A 16164-nucleotide genomic window follows, 5' to 3' on the forward strand; every position below is an offset into this window, starting at 1 on the left:
ATAATAAAATATTAAAATATTTTTTAATTTAAAAAAATTTGATGAAAAAAATGTATTTTTAAAAAGAATTTTACAAGAAAAAAAATTCTACCACAGAAAGTAATTAATTTATTAAATATTATTTTATGAAATATTGCAATTGTATCACAAATTATTTTTAAACATCAAATTTAACAGAAAAAAATAGCAAAAGTTGATAGAAAAATTTTACAAGATAAAAGGAGGATTAATACATTTCAATGAGAGGGAAATTATCAATTTTTTTGGAGAAAATATAGCAATTTTCTGAGGAAAAAAAGTCAAAAATTATTTTACATAATCAAAATCATATTATGACAATAAAGTCAGAATTTGACAAGATGAAAGGTGCCCAATTATGATAAAAAGGTGTCATTTTATGAGGGGAAAAAGGCACAATTTTACAAGAAAAACTACTATGGTAATTTTACAGGAAAAAAAGATCTTGCAATATTATTAGAAAAAAGTCACAAAAAGATAAAAAAATTATTATTTTTAGTTATTGCAGTTTTACAAAAATTAAAGTTATGAGGAAAAAGAAATAATTCTATGAAGGAAAAAAAGCTTAAATTAAATCAAAATTAAATCATTACAAAAGTCGCAATTTTACAAGAATAAGTAATCATGTTGATAAGGAAATACTGCAATATTACAAGACAAAAACACACTGTTGTTACTGCAATTTGACACGGTGAAAGAAAGCCGTGATATGATTCTGAAGTTGTCAAATTAGGAGGAAAAAAAACGACTTGTGTGAGAAGGAAAAAAAAGAGAAAATTTTACCAGAAAAATTACTCATTTTATAAGAATAAAGTCCAAATATTATGAAAAAATGTCATAGTTCAAAAATCCAAAATTAAACATTTTACGAAAATAAAGTAGTAGTAGAATGAGGAAAGTCACAATTTCACAAGGAAAAAATTAAATAAAAATAAAAAAAATAGAAAACTAAAAAGTTTGAGGACAAAAGTTCTTGCAGAACAATGATTCATTTTTATGCAAAATAAAAAGAAGTCGTTATGAGAACAACGTTGGGAATTTTCAAGATGAACGCTGATGAATGATTTAAAAAAAAACACGGCGGTCGAGTGGTTAGCGCGCAGACCCCACAGCTAGGAGACCAGGGTTCAATTCCACCCTCGACCATCTCTGTGTGGAGTTTGCATGTTCTCCCCGTGCATGCGTGGGTTTTCTCCGGGTATTCCGGTTTCCTCCCACATTCCAAAAACATGCTAGGTTAATTAGCGACTCCAAATTGTCCATAGGTATGAATGTGAGTGTGAATGGTTGTTTGTCTATATGTGCCCTGTGATTGGCTGGCCACCAGTCCAGGGTGTACCCCGCCTCTCGCGAACCTCATGAGGAAAAAGCAGTAGAAAATGAATGAATGAATGAACCCTTAAACTGTATTATGGAAAGCAGGAAGTGAACAAATGTAACAGTTATTGATTGTAAAAGTACCAGATGGAGGGGTAGGATTTAATAAGCTTTGCTTCTTCCTACTTCTTTTGGACATGTGGAACTGTGAACTGATTATGGGATGCATTCAATTGTAATCTGATGCATGTTCAAATGAAATAAAACCATAACCGGAAAACAGATCCGAAAGCAAAATAGTCACAATGTAACAAAAATGAAAAGAAAATCTACCAATTGGAATTGGATGATGTCATTTTCCGAGATGCAAATCGTTAAATTGAGAAAAAAAAAAAATGCAGAAAAATTTGTCACAAGTTCTGACCTGGTTTATGTCGACAGCCGCTTATGTCGACACGAGTCAGCTGATGGGCATCGCCTGTTTATCCCGCTCGCCCACAAACAAGCTTGCATGAAATCCTTATGGAAAGTCATTGGGACAGCGACAACATGAAAAGCATGCAAACACGTGTGTGTGTGTGTGTGTGTGTGTGTGCGTGTACATGAGTGTGTGTGTGCGTGTACACGTAGAGCCGACTTTGAATGGGATGTAAAAGAGAGGTCGGAACGGTGGCCTTATTACGAATGATTTTCGCAGCCTAGCAGGGGGATAAACAGCAAGCAAAGATAAATGAGGACAGACGGCGAGGAGGTGGGGGCGGGGGGGGCTGGGGGGGGTTACATTGGGCAAAAAGGGAAGTGTGTTTGGATCAAAGCGAAATGAAAACGACTTACATTTCACTGAAATGTTACCATCAAGGGCATTAAGTGAGAGCGTCCTGCAGCAATTTTTTTATTTTTTTTTGTTTGTGATGTTCGAATCCGGCCAGGAAAAAAATCCCGCTTGGACCGCTGGGGCGTCCAGTTAGCCTCTCGCTGCGCAACTTCCTCTTGTTGACATTTTGTTAAGCGTGTAAGAGAGCCGACTCAGGGAGTCAACGAGCCGTGCGGAGACATGCCACAGCCGCTTGGGAACCTTCATGGGAACCTCCCGGGAACTCAATTTCAAATCCACAGGTCTTTCTACGCTTCAGCCAAACAACGTTAGCGACGCTGCACACGGGAACAATGCTGTTTTTAAGCACCGGATGCAAAAACAGTCAGAGTAAGTCCTCTGTTTGAGGATCGACTGCAAAAACAGTAGTCAACCCCCCCACCCCCACTAAATGCCAGTCAAAGATCCTCTATTTGACATGACAACTTACAATTACAAAACTCATCAAAGATCCTCTACATAAAGAGGAGGGCTCCGCTGTTGTTGAGTTTCTACGACAAAAAATGCTCCTCAAAGATCCCCTACATGACAGGAACGCTTTGCTGTTTTTGAGGATCAACCGCATAGAAGGTAGTCAAAGATCATATATGTGACAGGAGAGCAACTGTGAGGATCTATTAATGAAGATCCTCTATTTGACAGGATCGCTCTGCGGGTTTTTGAGGATCAATTACAAAAATGATGCTCAAAGATCCTCTATATGATGGGAATGTTCTGCTGTTTTTGAGGATCAATTACAAAAATGCTCAAAGATCCTCAATATGACGGGAATGCTCTGCTGTTTTTGAGGATCAATTACAAAAATGCTCAAAGATCCTCAATATGACGAGAATGCTCTGCTGTTTTTGAGGATAAATTACAAAAATGCTCAAAGATCCTCTATATTACGAGAATGCTCTGCTGTTTTTGAGGATCAATTACAAAAATGCTCATCAAAGATCCTCTAGATGACGGGAATGCTCTGCTGTTTGAGGATCAATTACAAAAATGCACATCAAAGATCCTCTAGATGACGGGAATGCGCTGCTGTTTTTGAGGCTCAATTACAAAAATGCTCATCAAAGATTGTCTATATGATGGGATCACTCTGCGGGGTTTTGAGGATCAATTACAAAAATGCTGCTCGAAGATCCTCTACATGACGGGAATGTTCTGCTGTTTTTGAGGATCAATTACAAAAATGCTCATCAAAGATCCTCTAGATGACGGGAATGTTCTGCTGTTTTTGAGGATCAATTACAAACATGCTCATCAAAGATCCTCTATATGATGGGAATGCTCTGCTGTTTTTGAGAATCAATTACAAAAATGCTCATCAAAGATCCTCTAGATGACGGGAATCTGCCGTTTTTGAGGATCAATTACAAAAATGCTCATCAAAGATCCTCTATATGATGGGAATGCTCTGCTGTTTTTGAGGATCAATTACAAAAATGCTCATCAAAGATCCTCTAGATGACGAGAACGTGCTGCTGTTTGAGGATCAATTACAAAAATGCTCATCAAAGATCCTCTAGATGACGAGAACGTGCTGCTGTTTGAGGATCAATTACAAAAATGCTCATCAAAGATCCTCTAGATGATGAGAACGTGCTGCTGTTTTTGAGGATCAATTACAAAAATGCTCATCAAAGATCCTGTATATGATGGGAATGCTCTGCGGTTTTTGAGGATCAATTACAAAAATGCTCATCAAAGATCCTCTATATGATGGGAATGCTCTGCTGTTTTTGAGGATCAATTACAAAAATGCACATCAAAGATCCTCTAGATGACGGGAATGTTCTGCTGTTTTTGAGGATCAATTACAAAAACGCTCATCAAAGATCCTCTATGTGATGGCAATGCTCTGCTGTTTTTGAGGATCAACTGCAAAAAAGTTAGTCACAGATCCTCTGCATGACAGGTGAGCTCTTGTGAGGATCTACCGTACCTCTAAACACAAGTCAAAGATCCTCTATTTGACAGCATCACTCCGCCGTTTTTGAGAATCAATTACAAAAACGCTCATCAAAGATCCTCTACATTAGAGGAGGGCTCTGCTGTTGTTGAAGCTCAACTGCAAAAACACTAGTCAAAGATTGTCTATAACAACAGCCGATCTGATGTCCTTCATGTGCTGAGTTTGGCCCACGGGTCGCCACTTGAATATGTCTGTCTTATATTTTTGAATTGCTGCTAACATGGCCGCCCTGTCCATTACTTTATAACACTAACAAAACACAAAAAAGTGCACGATTCCCGAGGCTTTCGCCCGCTGTCAGCAGTTCTACGGCGATGGTTGCAGGGCCGGCCCCGCGGAGCGTGATCATGTTTAATCAAATAAGTGATCCGCTAGCGCTGGACGGCGGCCAGATCCGCCGGAGCGCATGCAAATGTGTGGCAGACCTTTAGCACCGAGATACACGCTGTTCTTACAATACATCCCATCTGGAACGTCTCACCGCCTTTAACTTCCTGTGTGCTGCACATGTGACACATCGCCGCGTGGCGATGCCCCATGTGAGGATTGGTTGTCTTACTGATGGACATCGAGGAAGGTTTGTCCTCGTCCTTTCGTTTCACTACAAAATTATCATTCCGTCCTGAGATGTCCGTGGACAAATGTAGCATAGCATAGTACGGCAACGTAATGTCGCGTAGCGTCATGCAGTGTCACATAATAAAAGACAGCAAAAAACATACTCCATTACAGTGCGGATAGCGTAATACTGTGCTGTGTAATATGGAGTAACGTAATACGGCATGGTGGAATACAGCGTAGCGTAACGCAACCCTCATGAGGATAAGCAATATAGGAAATGACATAATGTCACGTAGTGACATAACATGACATGGTGCAAGATAATGTAACGGTAACGTAATTTAATGTAACATAACACAATGTGGTGTAACAAAATGTAGTCTGACGTAAACATAATGTACAAGGTGTAACAGTGCAAGATAGCATAGTGTAACATAAACATAAGGTAACATTGCATAACATAAACATAACGAAACGTGGTGTAACAGTGTAAGATAACATAGTGTAACATAAACATAACGCAGCGTGGTGTAACATAATGTAGTGTAACATAAATATAACGCAATGTGGTGTAACATAACATAATGCAACATAGTGTAACACAACGTAGTGTAACATGAACATAACGCGACATAGTGTAACATAAACATAACATTTCGTGATGTAACACAACGTGGTGTAACATGAACATAACGTGACATAGTGTAACATAACGCAGTGTAACAAACATAACATTTCGTGATGTAAAACAACGTAGTGTAACATAAACATAACGCGACATAGTGTAACATAAACATAACATTTCGTGATGTAACACAACGTGGTGTAACATGAACATAACGTGACATAGTGTAACATAACGCAGTGTAACGTAAACATAACGCGGCATAGTGTAACATAGCGTAGTGTAACATAAACATAACGCGACATAGTGTAACATAGCGTAGTGTAACATAAACATAACATTCCGTGGTGTAACATAATGTAGTGTAACATAAACATAACATTCCGTGGTGTAACATATGGCGTGTAACATAAACATAACATTTCGTGATGTAACACAACATAGTGTAACATAAACATAACGCGACATAGTGTAACATAACGCAGTGTAACATAAACATAACATTTCGTGATGTAACACAACGTAGTGTAACATGAACATAACGTGACATAGTGTAACATAACGCAGTGTAACGTAAACATAACGCGACATAGTGTAACATAGCGTAGTGTAACATAAACATAACATTCTGTGGTGTAACATAATGTAGTGTAACATAACGCAGTGTAACATAAACATAACATTTCGTGATGTAACACAACGTAATGTAACATGAACATAACGTGACATAGTGTAACATAACGCAGTGTAACGTAAACATAACGCGACAGTGTAACATAGCGTAGTGTAACATAAACATAATGCGACATAGTGTAACATAGCGTAGTGTAACATAAACATAACGCGACATAGTGTAACGTAGCGTAGTGTAACATAAACATAACATTCCGTGGTGTAACATAATGGAGTGTAACATAAACATAACATTTCATGATGTAACACAACGTAGTGTAACATAAACATAACGCGACATAGTGTAACATAACGCAGTGTAACATAAACAACATTTCGCGATGTAACACAACATAGTGTAACATGAACATAACGTGACATGGTGGAACATAACATAGTGTGACATAATCATAACGTAACATGGTGTTATGTGCTGTAACATAGTGTAACGTAACATAGTGTCACATAAACATAGTGTAATGTAACGTAATATAATGTAATTGAACACAACCCGAGTGTGCATTTGGCAAGACATGGGCGTTTGAGTCATTTAGCAGTCGCCATGCTAACCAAGTGACGGCGGCACACAAAGACCACATCCATTATTTGTCATGTGACGACCCCTTCGTTGGGCTCCTGGCCCCCCGTGTTAGCATTAGCAAATGAGCCACTTAAACGTTGGTGCTCGCATGCAGGCGGAGTCACGGAGCCAACCAGAGCCGATGTATCCCCGCTCATTACGCGGTGCAGATGGGGGCGTGAGGGGGGGGCACGCCGTTGCCAGTGACAGCCATTGATGTGTGCGAGCGGCGGGCTCCTGCGTCACGCCTCAGCGGCTCTGCGATGGAGGCTTTTGAATCCCGGAGAGGATCATAGCCGGATGACACTTGGCAAAATGGCGCTGTTAATTATAGCCATTTTCCTTTTGGGCCACACGTGCTTTGTGCTTAGTCATGTGAAAAAGAGTTCATACCTTTTTCACAACACGCGCCGATGCTTCCGGAACATTACACCTTGCCAGATCAGGCCCCGCCATACTCGGGGGGGCTCTCCGGCCGACACGGGGGCGGCCGCGGGACACCGTCCTGGATGGGGATGTCATCAACGGCGTGAAAACACTCGCCCGGAATAGCACAGCCCGAACATGCACATGGAATTATTCTTATTCCCGGCTTTTCTCTCCATACCTCGTGCAACGCCACAGTAGCAACCATCGCTAGCTGTGTATATTTCATAGCGTTCCGTGTAACCATGGTGACATAACTCGCAAAAAAATATTATTTACATGCAAAGAAGCATACTTGTGCGCTTCCTGTCTGATTAAAAAAAAAAGTTTGATTTCCGACTACATACTGACTCCACTCCAACCCGCAGCCACAGATAGATCGCAGTCCTGCGACACGTCCCCCCGATTCCAGCAGATGTGAGAATAAAGGCCGCCCCCTTGCTGCTTCCCCCGCTGACTTACGCCAAAAAGAGGTGACTTTGAAGGCCTCGCTGGGATCGCTGGATGTCCGGCCAGGGATCACGAAGACGGGGATTAAACGCTCGGAGCACGTCCTTCGCAGAGAGAGACAGAGTCTGGTCCAATTTCAGGATACGATAAATCTGCGGCCAAAGGGCCTCCCCCCCCCGTCCGTCTGCGGTGGAATTCAATTAGGTAAGAAAAGAGGAGAGGATCACGGCGATATTAGAAGGCTGATGGCTGAGCTCCTCGGTTCTGCTGGTAATGAAGACCGCCACCAGATTGATTTGACTCAGGGGGGGGCTCAGAGTTCATCGCTCCTTTTAGAGGCTCCAAAAGGGTCGGGCGTCGCCGCTCTGACTCGCCCAAGGTCGGCAAACGACGACGTCTGCGGCATGCTGACATTCCGCTTTTGCCGAGACGCCGCAAAGATTCCATCATCTTCAAATCTTCAATCACCGACCTTTCAGCGACAGTTGGAACTTCGGGTACTTCCAACACGTGGACACGTTCGGCCAGGTGGGGGGGGAGCCAGAGCTTGAAAACCTTTTTTCATCCGACCCATCAAACCAATCCTGTTGTATAGAGGATCTTTGACAGGCTAGTACGGAGTACAGGAAAGACCTAAGCCTACAGTAGTCCAAGATCCTCTATTTGACAGAGGCGCTCTGCTGTTTTACAGGGCCTATTCCATAAATGCTTGTCAAAGATCCTCTATAAGCCAAGAACACTCTGTTGTTTTTAAGCAGTTACCACAAAAATTGTGGTCAAAGCATCTACTGTAAAAAAAAAAATGCAAATCAAAGATCCTCTATTTGACAGAAACATTGCTGTTTTTATAGACTCCAAAAGTACTAGTCAAAGATCCTCTATTTGACAAAGACTCTCTGCTGTTTTACAGGGCCTATTCCATAAATGCTAGTCAAAGATCCTCTACATAACAAGAGCTCTCTGCATTTTTTTCAAAGACCGACGACAAGAACTCATCAAAGATCCTCTATATGCCAAGAACACTCTGTTTTTAAGCAGCTTCTACAAAAATTGTTGTCAAAGATTGTCTATATAACAGGAGCATGATTCTGTTATGAAAGGCCCACTGCAAAAACATGAGTCAAAGATTCCCTATATGACAGGAACGCTCTGCTCTTTTTAAGCATCTACTATAAAAAATATGAATGAAAGATCCTCTATTTGACAGAAACACTGCTGTTTTTATGGACCGCAAAAATACTAGTCAAAGATCCTCTATTTGACAGAAGCGTACTGCTGTATTTAAGGACTGCAAACATGCTAGTCATAGATCCTCTACGTGACAAGAGCAAAAGATCCTCTTTTTGACACAAGCATTGTGCTACTTTTAAAGACTGCAAAAATACTAGTCCAAGATCCTCTATTTGACAGAAGCGTACTGCTGTATTTAAGGACTGCAAACATGCTAGTCAAAGATCCTCTACACGACAAGAGCAAAAGATCATCTTTTTGACAGAAGCGTTGTGCTACTTTTAAGGACTGCAAAAATACTGGTCAAAGATCCTCTATTTGACAAGCACTGCTATTTTAAGGACTGCAAAAATGCTAGTCAAAGATCCTCTACTTGACAAGAGCAAAAGATCATCTTTTTGACAGAAGCGTTGTGCTACTTTTAAGGACTGCAAAAATACTGGTCAAAGATCCTCTATTTGACAAGCACTATGCTATTTTAAGGACTGCAAAAATGCTAGTCAAAGATCCTCTACTTGACAAGAGCAAAAGATCATCTTTTTGACAGAAGCGTTGTGCTACTTTTAAGGACTGCAAAAATACTGGTCAAAGATCCTCTACTTGACAAGCACTATGCTATTTTAAGGACTGCAAAAATGCTAGTCAAAGATCCTCAATATGACAAGAGCAAAAGATCATCTTTTTGACAGAAGCGTTATGCTACTTTTAAGGACTGCAAAAATACCGGTCAAAGAGCCTCTATTTGACAAGCACTATGCTATTTTAAGGACTGCAAAAATGCTAGTCAAAGATCCTCTACTTGGCAAGCGCTGAGCTATTTTTAAAGATTGCAAAAATACCGGTCAAAGATCCTCTATTTGACAAGCACTAAGCTATCTTTAAGCATTGCAAAACCGCTCGTCAAAGATCCTCTACATGACATGGCCTATTGTAAAAAATGCCAGTCAAAGATCCTGTATGTGATCCTGCTGTTTTTAAGCATCTAATGCAAGAATGCAGGTCAAAGATCCTCTATTTGACAGGAGCGTTCTTCTGTTTTGAAGGACTTGTTGAGAATTACGTGGTAGAAGTTTGCCGTTTTTTAACGTCTAATGTTAAAAATGAACATCATTATAAACGCAAAGCACTTTTATGTTTGGTATTTTGCGCGACCTTTGACCTCCGCTACGTACCTAGCTGTGCAGGGGAGTTGAGAGTCAGGTGGAGGACACGCCTAAGGTGCACTAATTACCTTTGTGAGCTTTTTTTTTTTTTTTTAAATCCCCGCTGTGCTGATAAAGCGGCGTGACACAAAGACTCGGCGATGAGCGCGATACGGCGACGCCGCTAATTAGCCGTATTCATCCGGTCCGTCTCTGATGTTAATCTGCCGCACCTCCATCAGCGTTTGCAAATCTTCACACAACTTTTCGGTTCCACTTTATTACCGCTAACGCTTCCACAAACAACCACGCCGTGGGGTCAGGAGGGGTCCGTCACACGGCGCCATGGCAACAGCTGCATCGCCATGGTAACAGGCTAGCTAGCGCAGTGGAAGGTTAAGGTTGCGGTCGAGGAATCTGGGAAAATAGGAATTATTATTCTCTACATGTTTTTAGCTAACCTAGCTTGATGTTGCTATTAAAAACGGGACTGTAATGTTAGCACATTGTTAGCATTGTTATTCTCTACCTGTAGCACGATTGACTAACCTAGCTTGATGTCGCTATTAAAACGTTACTGTAATGTTAGCCCAGCGGGACCACACTTAATAATACTTTCATGTTAGCACTATTGGCTAACCTAGCTTGATGTCGCTATTAAAACATGACTGTACTGTTAGCATGGTGGGACCACACTTAATATTTTTATGTTAGCACTATTGGCTAACCTAGCCTGATGTCGCTATTAAAACAGGACTGTAATGTTCACACTTAATAATACTTTCATGTTAGCACTATTGGCTAACCTAGCTTGATGTCGCTATTAAAACAGGACTGTACTGTTAGCACGGCGGGACCACACTTAATAATACTTTCATGTTAGCGCTATTGGCTAACATAGCTTGATGTCGCTATTAAAACGGGACTGTAATGTTCACACAATACTTTCATGCTAGCACTATTGGCTAACCTAGCTTGATGTCGCTATTAAAACAGGACTGTACTGTTAGCACGGCGGGACCACACTTAATACTTTCATGTTAGCGCTATTGGCTAACATAGCTTGATGTCGCTATTAAAACATGACTGTAATGTTAGCACGGCGGGACCACACTTAATACTTTCATGTTAGCACTCTTGGCTAACCTAGCTTGATGTCGCTATTAAAACGGGACTGTAATGTTAACACGGCGGGACCACACTTAAGACTTTCATGTTAAGCTAGGTTAGCCAATAGTGCTAACATGAAAGTATTATTAAGTGTGAACATTACAGTCCCGTTTTAATAGCAAAATCAAGCTAGGTTAGCCAATAGCGCTGATTTTGCTATTAAAAGGAGACTGTAATGTTCACACTTAATACTTTCATGTTAGCACTATTGGCTAACCTAGCTTCATGTCGCTATTAAAACATGACTGTAATGTTAGCACGGCGGGACCACACTTAATACTTTCATGTTAGCACTATTTTGCTAACCTAGCTTGATGTCGTTATTAAAACATGACTAATGTTAGCACGACTGGACCACACTTAAGACTTTCATGTTAAGCTAGGTTAGCCAATAGTGCTAACATGAAAGTATTATTAAGTGTGGTCCCGCCGTGCTAACATTACAGTAACGTTTTAATAGCGACATCAAGCTAGGTTAGCCAATAGTGCTAACATGAAAGTATTATTAAGTGTGAACATTACAGTCCCGTTTTAATAGCAACATCAAGCTAGGTTAGCCAATAGCGCTGATTTTGCTATTAAAAGGAGACTGTAATGTTCACACTTAATACTTTCATGTTAGCACTATTGGCTAACCTAGCTTCATGTCGCTATTAAAACATGACTGTAATGTTAGCACGGCGGGACCACACTTAAGACTTTCACGTTAGCGCTATTGGCTAACCTAGCTTGATTTTGCTATTAAAACAGGACTGTAATGTTCACACTTAATAATAATTTCATGTTAGGACTATAGGCCCACAGTTAATAATAACATAATTTATGACTCACTGTTAGCGCTTTAGCATGTGTGTCCCGATGTAGCCGATGTAGCCGCGGCGTTTTAGTTAAAACACAGAGTCAAAATTTACAAGGCGTAATAAAATGCTAAACATGACAATGGCGCCGACGTCTGAGGACACTTTTAGGATGGGTAATTCGGACGTAATAATAGCGCAAACTATTTCCCGTGCGACTCCATTCATCACGGGTGACGCTGGCGGGGGAATGAAGCACACAGACGTTCCACGCAATTCCAGCATGTTGGCTGATGGATGAATTAACAGGCAGACTTTAATTCACTTCCCTCTTCCTGCGCTCTACCCCCCCCCTCCCCCCGAGAGGAATCTTCAATCAATTCCTTCATTGTCCCCCGCAATCCTTGCAATCACCTCTGCAAGATGGCTCCTGATACGCCGCTCCCATTTAGAGAGCACATTAGACAAGTCAGAGGAGATGAATTACGATGAAAGCCATAGAGGAGGACCGTGGCGTCCTTTGATACATTGAATTACATTTGTAGCCGCAACGCCGCAATGGAAGAGGAGCGGGGGGGGGGGGGGGGGAGGTTACGCCGCCATCACGCACACACGCCACACTTCTCCATCTGTGTCCTGGCGCTAATTAGCATGCTCACGTTGACGAGCACCTGCTGGCGGATTAGACGCCGTGATGTTTATTAGTCAGGTGCATTTTCTTTTTTTATTAATATTGCATGGAATTATCTCATCTTAAAATGACATAATATTAATTTGTTTATTTATTTTAATTTTTTTTAAATATATTTTAAATTAATTAATTAATTAATCAATAATATCATTACTACATCATATGTATTATATGTTATATAATATAAAATATTGTAAAATATTCAATTATTATTATTAAAATTAAATATTAACATTAAAATATTAAAAATAAAATAAATACAGACTAAGAAGTGAATACTAAGAAGTGAAAATTCTATATAAATTATAAAACATTGAATAACGTGCTACAAAATATTAAAAAATCTATATTTAAAATACATTATATAATATAAATACTGTATATACGTTATTATATTATTAATTTAAATTATTTTAAATTAGTAGTAGTAGTATCAAAATGGTTATTATTCAAATAATCCAATTAAATATTGAACTTATTATTATTACTAGGTATTAAACTTAATAAAAATAAATGTCAGAAAATACAACATAAAACAAATATATATATATTTATTTATGATTATGTGTACTTAGTAAATATTCCCGTAGCTTCGAGTGTCCCACACTTACTGGGTGCGCATAACCACCAGGGTCTCTAATTATCTGCGGCTGTAGGAGACCTACTGATGTGGTTTTTGGAGACAAACTCTGCAAGACGGCTGTCGTTAGTCATTTGCACCATAACCAGATAATAGTAGCACCATAGCCAGATAGTGGTAGCACCATAACCATATAGTAGTACCATAACCATATAGTAGCACCATAACCATATAGTAGCACCATAACCATATAGTAGCATTAGCATAGTAGCATTTTTTTTTGCCCTTGTTTAGGAAATACGGAATAATTTGTACGGCAAACAGCAGGCGGTCCTTCTTCGGAAGATGGCTTAGCTTCTTAGCTTCCATCGTGGCGAGCGAACAACGGTCATCAAAGAGAGAAGGGGAGCGTTTCTACAGACCACAGTCCTTTTTGTTGCAAATGTCAACGTTTTTTGCACGTGTAATTCAGGAATTCTGAGCAATGAAATGCAGGAAAATGCGGACCCGGAGAGCAGCCAGGCACATTTTTGAGGGTGAAAGCAGCCATGATGGCAGGTCTGTGAAAAGAACACTTTGACATTTATTGCTGCGAGTGGAAAGACTACGAGATCCTGTTTAAAAAAAAAAAAAAAAAAAAAACTCCAAGGAAGGGAAAGTGTGTTAGTTAATTATTGGGCTTTTGAGATGCCGGGAGGCAAAGTGACATCAGCTTTTATGCGGAAATCAAGACGAGAAGAGAAGGAGCGCATGAATATTCTCAACAATGAAGAATGTGCTGCTGCAAACTGTCACATGGATTCCATTTCAAAAACAAACAAATACAATATATGCTAAAAGCAGCGCATGAAAATAAACATCACACATCTTCTATTTGCCTCCTTGACAGGTTGGGGGGGGCGTCATGGACTCCGGTGTGGGAAAACACCCACAACTAAACGCTAGTCAAAGATCCTCCATATGACGGAAACTATTTCTTTAAGACCGACAACAGACGCACAATTCAAAGATGCTCTACATGACAGATGTGCTCTTGGACCAACTACAAAAACATGCCTCAAAGATCATCTATGTGACAGGATTGGTCTGCTGTTTTTAAGGGTCTCATGCAAAACTGCTAGTCAAAGATCATCTATATGTATAGCTCCTTAAAAATCTGCAGTCAAAGATCCTCTCCGAGACAGGAGCACTCTGCTCAAAACATAGATCCGACAGGAGCCCTCTAAAAACATAAGACAAAGATCATCTATATGTGGCAGCAGCACTCTGCTGCTTTGTAGGACTTGTGGAAAAAAAAAAACACAAATCAAAGATCCTCTTTATGACAGGAGTGATCTGCTGTTTTTAAAAGTCTAATGCAAAACTGCTAGTCAAAGATCATCTATATGTATAGCTCCTTAAAATCTGCAGTCAAAGATCCTCTCCGAGACAGGAGCACTCTGCTCAAGACTAATTAGCAAAACACAGATCAAAGATCCTCCATCCGACAGGAGCCCTCTAAAAACATAAGACAAAGATCATCTATATGTGGCAGCGGCACTCTGCTGCTTTGTAGGACTTGTGGAAATAACACTAATCAAAGATCCTCTTTATGACAGTAGTGCTCTGCTGTTTTTGAGGATCTTCTTTAAAAACACAAGTCAAAGATCCTCTCTATAGGACAGATGCAGAAGCTCCAGTAAAAGATCCTCTATATGTATAGCTCCTTAAAATCTGCAGTCAAAGATCCTCTCCGTGACAGGAGCGGGGCAGTCTGCTCAAGACTAATTAGCAAAACACAGATCAAAGATCCTCCATCCGACAGGAGCCCTCTAAAAACATAAAACAAAGATCATCTATATGTGGCAGCGGCACTCTGCTGCTTTGTAGGACTTGTGGAAATAACACTAATCAAAGATCCTCTTTATGACAGTAGTGCTCTGCTGTTTGAGGATCTTCTTTAAAAACACAAGTCAAAGATCCTCTCTATAGGACAGCAGCAGCAGCTCCAGTCAAAGATCCTCTATATGTATAGCTCCTTAAAATCTGCAGTCAAAGATCCTCTCCGTGACAGGAGCGGAGCACTCTGCTCAAGACTAATTAGCAAAACACGGATCAAAGATCCTCCATCCGACAGGAGCCCTCTGTTTTTTTCAGGGAACTAAAACATAAGACAAAGATCATCTATATGTGACAGCAGCGCTATGCTGGTTTGTAGGACTTGTGGAAAAAACACTAATCAAAGATCCTCTTTGACAGGAGTGCTCTGCTGTTTTTGAGGATCTTTAAAAAACACAAGTCAAAGATCCTCAAAGGATCTTCTTTAAAACACAAGTCAAAGATCCTCTCTATAGGACAGCAGCAGCAGCTCCAGTCAAAGATCCTCTATATGTATAGCTCCTTAAAATCTGCAGTCAAAGATCCTCTTTATGACAGGAGTGCTCTGCTGTTTTTGAGGATCTTCTTTAAAAGTCAAAGATCCTCAAAGGATCTTCTTTAAAACACAAGTCAAAGATCCTCTCTCTAGGACAGCAGCAGCAGCTCCAGTCAAAGATCCTCTATATGTACAGCTCCTTAAAATCTGGACAGGAGCACTCTGCTCAAGACCAATTAGCAAAACATAGATCAAAGATCCTCCATCCGACAGGAGCCCTCTGTTTTTTTCAGGGAACTAAAAACCTAAGACAAAGATCCTCTATATGTATAGCTCCTTAAAATCTGCAGCCAAAGATCCTCTCCGAGACAGGAGCACTCTGCTCAAGACCAATTAGCAAAAACACAGATCAAAGATCCTTCATCCTAGGACTTGTGGCAAAAACACAAGTCAAAGATCCTCTCTATAGGACAGATGACTGTCTCCGGTCAAAGATGGTCTATAGGACAGTAGGACAGTATTGGTGTAGAAGCGGATCAGAGATTGTGTGACATGAAAGGAGGCTTGAGTGAAGTCGAGTGTTTGTTGATACTTGAGGACTTCTAACAGCCGGGGGGGTTCGGGGGTGTGTGGGGGGGGGGGGGGGCTAGGTGGTCCTATTTCACACCTGTACGCCGCCATCTAAGAGCATCTGTAACAGGCGGCGTGTTAGCGC

General features: G+C 40.4%; 1 protein-coding gene across 2 annotated transcripts in view; it reads right to left on the reverse strand.

The window, feature by feature from the left end:
- ntrk3b (neurotrophic tyrosine kinase, receptor, type 3b) overlaps positions 1-16164 on the reverse strand; it is a 273184-nt gene that overhangs the window by 240949 nt on the left and 16071 nt on the right. The window lies entirely within an intron of this gene.

Source organism: Doryrhamphus excisus, linkage group LG1, assembly GCF_037039965.1.
Source record: "Doryrhamphus excisus strain RoL-2023G ecotype Guam linkage group LG1, RoL_Dexc_Guam_v1.1, whole genome shotgun sequence".
Taxonomy (NCBI): domain Eukaryota; kingdom Metazoa; phylum Chordata; class Actinopteri; order Syngnathiformes; family Syngnathidae; genus Doryrhamphus; species Doryrhamphus excisus.